Source organism: Lipotes vexillifer, unplaced genomic scaffold (genome assembly GCF_000442215.2).
Source record: "Lipotes vexillifer unplaced genomic scaffold, Lipotes_vexillifer_v1.1 scaffold1093, whole genome shotgun sequence".
In the NCBI taxonomy this organism is placed as follows: domain Eukaryota; kingdom Metazoa; phylum Chordata; class Mammalia; order Artiodactyla; family Lipotidae; genus Lipotes; species Lipotes vexillifer.
In genome coordinates, this window is record NW_006774793.1 from 1,670,411 (window position 1) to 1,676,126 (window position 5,716).

General features: G+C 51.3%; 1 non-coding gene across 1 annotated transcript; it reads left to right on the forward strand.

Annotated features, from left to right (window-relative positions):
- Window positions 1–1,799: 1,799 nt before the first annotated feature.
- On the forward strand, window positions 1,800–1,872 carry TRNAG-UCC (transfer RNA glycine (anticodon UCC)). The gene has a single exon. It is a non-coding gene; the product is annotated as a tRNA-Gly (tRNA).
- Window positions 1,873–5,716: the final 3,844 nt, after the last annotated feature.

Consider the following 5,716-nt stretch of genomic DNA (forward strand, 5'->3'; position numbering starts at 1 on the left):
GCAGGAAACATCCCACTTAAACATCCAGGTTTTCCTGAGTGGCATGTTCTGCAGGCAGTGATGGAGACAGAGGAGGATGTGGGTATTCACCAGCCCTCTTGCCAGAAGGTAGAAACCCAGCCCCAGGTGATGGAATTAGTCAGATGGGGCCGACCGAAACATGTACCCTTTCAACCTTAGCTTCATTTATTCCAATACTTACTGAGCTCCTCCTATGTGTCAGGCACTATTATAGGTGGGATACATTCTTGAACAAAGCCAGGATCCCTACCTGCCAGAGGTGAGAAGTAGAAAACAATAAAACAAGTAAGTCAGATAGAAGGTAATAAATGCAATGGAAAAAAGGAAAAGCAGAGCAGGGTAAAGGGGCTGGGTGGGGTCAGGAGTCAGTATTAAATGTGAGGTCAAGTAGACCTCCTGAGCAAAGGGCAGGAGGGAGGACGGGGTGGCTGGGTGTGCAGTTGTCTAGGGAAATGCACCCGCCCTAGAGAACAGACAGTGCAAAGGTCCTGCAGTGGGGAGCAGATCTGGTGTGCCCTTCAGTCTGGGGCTCAAGGTCTTAAGCCATTTCCCTAGAAAAGTTACTACCATGACCCTAATTTTTTTAGTGCTCAGGACCAAAAAGAAGTCTCACAGTAGCCTTAGAAGACATGAGCTGAGCTGCAGAATTGGAAAAGGTCAGCGCCGGAAGGAATCTTCTTAACGGAATACAGGAAGTCCAGTGCCACACTGAAGGAGTGGCAGAGATGGGATCACACTGTGGTCCCCCTTCGTGCTCACTAGTGTTAGATTTTTCTGGGGAGTTTTGTTTGAGATTAACCCTCCTGAAGGGTAGGGGGGATTCATGTTGGGCTGTGGAAGTGGTGGGCTTGGAGGACTTTTCATTTTCTCCGAGGGTCCCACCCCCCAGAGGCCATCGCTAACCAGTCTCTCCCCCTTTGCTGCTAATGGTGGGAGCCTTAGAGAGTGGCTGTCAGGCAGAGGGATGGTTCTAGAAGACCATATACAGTTTATCAATGTTGAATTTTGTAGCTCACCTCTGCTGCCACCGTTGGAGGGAGCAGCCAGGCTTGGCAACATTATTTGATAATAGAATAATCATCATTTAAATTGCAGCTCGGAGTGCCTCTGCTACTGATAACGGCTCAGTGCCTGGGTGTTGGGGAGATAAAACAGACTCTAGAATGGAAAGTGAACTGGCTTGGAATCCATGACCCTGGAAGGCTGGACTTGGCCTCTCTCACTGACCTCTGAGAGGGGACAATTGAGCAAAGATGTTCCCCAGGGATAAAAGCAGCCCTAAAATGCTTTCTTTAAAAAATCTGACCTGTGAGCACATCTAGGTCATACCTCTTGCCCTCCCTGGTTGGGTAGTTGACCCCACTTTGTCCCCCTCCTTTATCACATCATTCTTCAGCCGCGGGAGTAGTCAGCAGGTGGACAGTGGGAGCACACTCTGAAGCGGCTCTGTGAGCCCAGTGACAAAAGGCCATCCTGTCAGGTACACAGGAGGGAAGGAGGAGAGGGGTCAGCCAGTTCTCTTACAGACTCTTAGGTTGGAGCTCCAAGGGACCTTGTGATTCCTGCAAATTTGGACATAGACCTCTTCCGCAAATCAGAATTGTAGTTCAGAGCTCTTCTGTCTTTCCGATGGTGTGGCGAGCTATCTTGTGAAGAGTCACAAGAGTCATCACTCTTGTGAAGTTGTGGGTGTGTTTCTGTACCGGGAGGGCGGCTGTGAACTGGGCAGCGTTCACACAGGAGGACCCAGAGAGCAAAACCAGTTTAACAGGGGGACTTCCCTGGCGGTCCAGTGGTCAGGACTCCGCACTTCCACTGCGGAGGGCCCGGGTTCGATCCCTGGTCTGGGAACTAGGATCCCACAAGCTGCATAGCATGGCCAAAAAACCCAATTTAATAGCGTTCCCAGCCTTTGAAATGAGCTAGACTCCATCCATCTCCATTGTCCAGCAGCTCCCCAAAGGGCTGTGCTGGAAAAGATGGGCCCACGCTGTGGCGGAATGGTGGATGTTCAGAAGCTCGGGGGAGCCGTGGTTCCTGAGGTCTCCGAGGGTCTCCTCACTCTCATGAGATATGTGTCCCTGCAGGTCGAAGACAGCCTCTCCTCTTGAGGACTCTGATGGCCAGGCTAAGCAACCTCAGGGACGCCAGATGCCAAAGTGAGAAGGACAGGAAAAGGGAAAGTTGCTAGGAATACAGCAGGAGGTGTCCCAGGAGACATTTGGGGTTTCCTGACCAGATTGGGATTGAGGCTGGGATGGGAGTAGAAGCCTTGTGTCGATACCAGTGATACATAGTGGGGTCGGGGGTATCCTGGAAGGGAGGGCAGAGATGGCTTAGTGCTGATGTTCTGAACCCAGGATATCAGGAACACTTGGGGAGAGTCTATAGAGCACGAACTCCTGCCCCCATCCCCACTCCTTTGGGAATAGACTCTCCAGAGGCAGGTAGATGCTGCAGGGTTCCAAAGGGAGGGGGGGTGAGGGCCAAGGCAGGGTGGAAAAGACAGGCCCAGGCCTTAGTCCCAGAGGAAAAAGGGAGTCTGGGTGAAGCTTTTAAATAGTATATGTTTGTGATAAACCTCGTGCTGGCCTTGTCCTGAAGATTTTTTAATATTTTCTTGACTTTTTTTTTTTTTAATTTGTTTATTTATTTTTGGCTGTGTTGGGTCTTCATTGCTGCGTGCGGGCTTTCTCTAGTTGCAGCGAGCGGGGACTACTCTTCGTTGCGGTGCGTGGGCTTCTCATTATGGTGGCTTCTCTTGTTGTGGAGCACGGGCTCTAGGCGCGTTGGCTTTAGTAGTTGTGGCTCCCAGGCTCTAGAGCGCAGTCTCAGTAGTTGTGGCTTGCGGGCTTAGTTGCTCCGTGGCATGTGGGATCTTCCCGGCCCAGGGATTGAACCCATGTCCCCTGCATTGGCAGGTAGATTCCTAACCACTGCACCACCAGGGAAATCCGTGTCCTGAAGTTTTAACAACAGAAAATAGAGGAACAGAGCTAGGCTAAAGGTCAAGAAATCTCCATCCTAACATCAATGCTACTGTTTAGTGGCTTTGTGACCTTGGACAAATCACTTCACCTCTCTGAGTCTCAGTTCCTTTTACTCTAAAATTAAGGGATTAGCCTTAATGGTTGCTAAGGTGTCTTTCCAGCTCTGAAAATACAGGTCTGTGATTCTAAGAGTGATTTAGTTTCTCTGCCACAAGGTGGTTTGGTACCTTGTTGTATTACATTTGGAAGGTGAGAGCTTGGGTGCTGCACTTTGTTTATGGAATGTGATACCTGGGGCCAGCTCATCCGTCTGCCAGCTTCTAGGCCAGGACCACCCCTGATCACTTGACAGAGCTTTCCCTATAAGTGGGACACTGCTTCTGTGGGAATAAAATTCATTAAATTAGAAAATTTTAAAATGAGGGTTCCAGGGTCCAGTGAGTTTGACAGTCAGGGTTAAATGCATTCAACAGTTCCTTTTTTTTTTTTTTTTTACAAGATTTCTCAGAGCCTTTAACACACCAGTATGTATCTTGAATCTCTTAAGAGGGAGAATATGTAGTATATACCAAATAATTTGATTGTGAGATCCATTTTTCTTTTATTTATTTATTTATTTACTTATTTATTTATGGCTGCATTGGGTCTTCGTTGCTGCGTGCGGGCTTTCTCTAGTTGTGTCGAGCAGGGGCTACTCTTTGTTGTGGCACGCAGGCTTCTCACTGTGGTGGCTTCTCTTGTTGCAGAGTATGGACTCCAGGCGCGCGGGCTCGGTAGTTGCAGTGTGCGGGCTCTGGGACTTGCAGGCTTCAGTAGTTGGGGCCCGCAGGCTCGATAGTTGTGGCTCGTGGACTCTAGATCACCGGCTCAGTAGTTGTGGTGCGTGGGCTTAGTTGCCCCGCGGCATGTGGGATCTTCCCGGACCAGGGATCGAACCCGTGTCCCCTGTACTGGCACGTGGATTCTTAACCACTGCGCCAGCAGGGAAGTCCCGAGATCCATTTTTCTAAGGAGCATCTCATCAGATTCACGTGTCATACAGCACCCCGAGAATGAAGTTTCACTATACTGACATCTCTTTTTCTTTAAAAACAACAACAACTCAAAGTTAGATGCCGTTACTCGCTTTTTCCCAAATCCTTGATCTTCAAGGGGGTAGGGGTGTCCACTTTTCCTACTCTGGAATCCTAAAGACAGACTGTCTTGTGTCACGGTCTTCCTAGGGCAGGCTTGCAGGCAGTGCCGGTGATCCTCAGTGAACTGCTGTTGAATCGACACCCCTCACGGTTCCCCATACGCTGCCCCATTCTCCCAGCAGCAGACACTCACAGGGTGCCCCCGACCTTGACAAGGGGTAGCGAAGGCCAAGTCAAGAGGGCTCCTCTGAGCCCAGAGTCTGGTCTTGGTGACCTGGTCTGAGGGTCACTGGGGCTGGATGGACCAGGTAGTAGCTGTTGACTCTGGTTTGGGGTTGGTTTTCTGTAAGAGACTGGGAGAAAGCTGCCAGAGTCCGCCCCCTAGGAATATATACTTGTCCAGGCTGGGCGGGGACAAGGAGTCGGCTGTGTCTCATTTGGGCAGGAAAGGCTGGGTCACTGTCACTTGGACTCAGTTTTTACACGCCCTTTTCCATGCCTCTGTTTTGTCACTTTGCCCTCCTCCTTCATCCTTCTTTTGGATTCTTTCTGTCTCCCCGCTGCTCTGCTAAGCAGACAAGCTCTCCTTCCTCCTCCCCCATCCCAGTCTCCTCTTCACACTCCCTCTGCCCCCCCAGCCTGGCAGCCTGCCCTTTAGGAATGTTAATTAGCATTCCCGATTTAATTAATTCAGTAGCTAATTAATGATTGGGGACTGGGGGTGGGGAGCTGGGGTGCAGGGGAGTTGGGGGCTGGAGGTGGCAGGGAGAAACAGCGGAGGCTGCAGAAGGCATCGCAGATGGCTGTGCAGTGGCTGGCACGGTGCCCACTGCCGTGGATGCAACACTCACACGCACACACACGCACACGCACACACAGACACAAGAGGAAGGGGTGATCGAGAAATAAAAGCAGGGAGAGAAGGGCACAGGGGCCCTGGGAACTGGGGGTGGGGAAGGCTCTAGATCTATTTGAAGCTGCTCCGGAAGTGGAAGAGGAAAAAAAAAAAAAAGAAACCACCACAGGCGCAGCGAGAAGAGAGCTCTCCCGATACCCCACCCCGCCCCCACCCCACCCCAGCCACCCCTCCTCCCTGGCATGGGATTCATGGGCACCAGCTGAGGACAGGGTCCCCTCCCTCTGCTTGCCATAAACATTGGCACCGAGGACCCAGACTCAGAAGGACACGACATTCCCAAAGAAAATGGTTTTCCTTTTAAGTTGCTTTGTAAAATACATATGTATCTATTTTTTAAAAACATTGCACCCGTTTTGGTGTGAGGGCGAGGCGAAGGAAAGAAGGTGACTGAGCCAGGAGGAGAGAGCACAGATGGCTTGGTGGTGGTGTGGTGTGGTGAGTTGTGGGAGCAGCACAGGGGTCCGGCAGAGGTTGGGCGTGGGCGGATGAGGACCCTGTTTTCCTCTTTTCCTTTTGCTGCGGATGAAGGAGAGAGAGGGAGAGAAAGAGAGAGAAAGGGGGTGGGGAGAGAAGCGAGACAGATGGCAGAGTGGAGGGGCGGCAGCCAGTGCCGGCACTGCCCAGCCTGGGCGGACCCAGCTCCCCCCCCC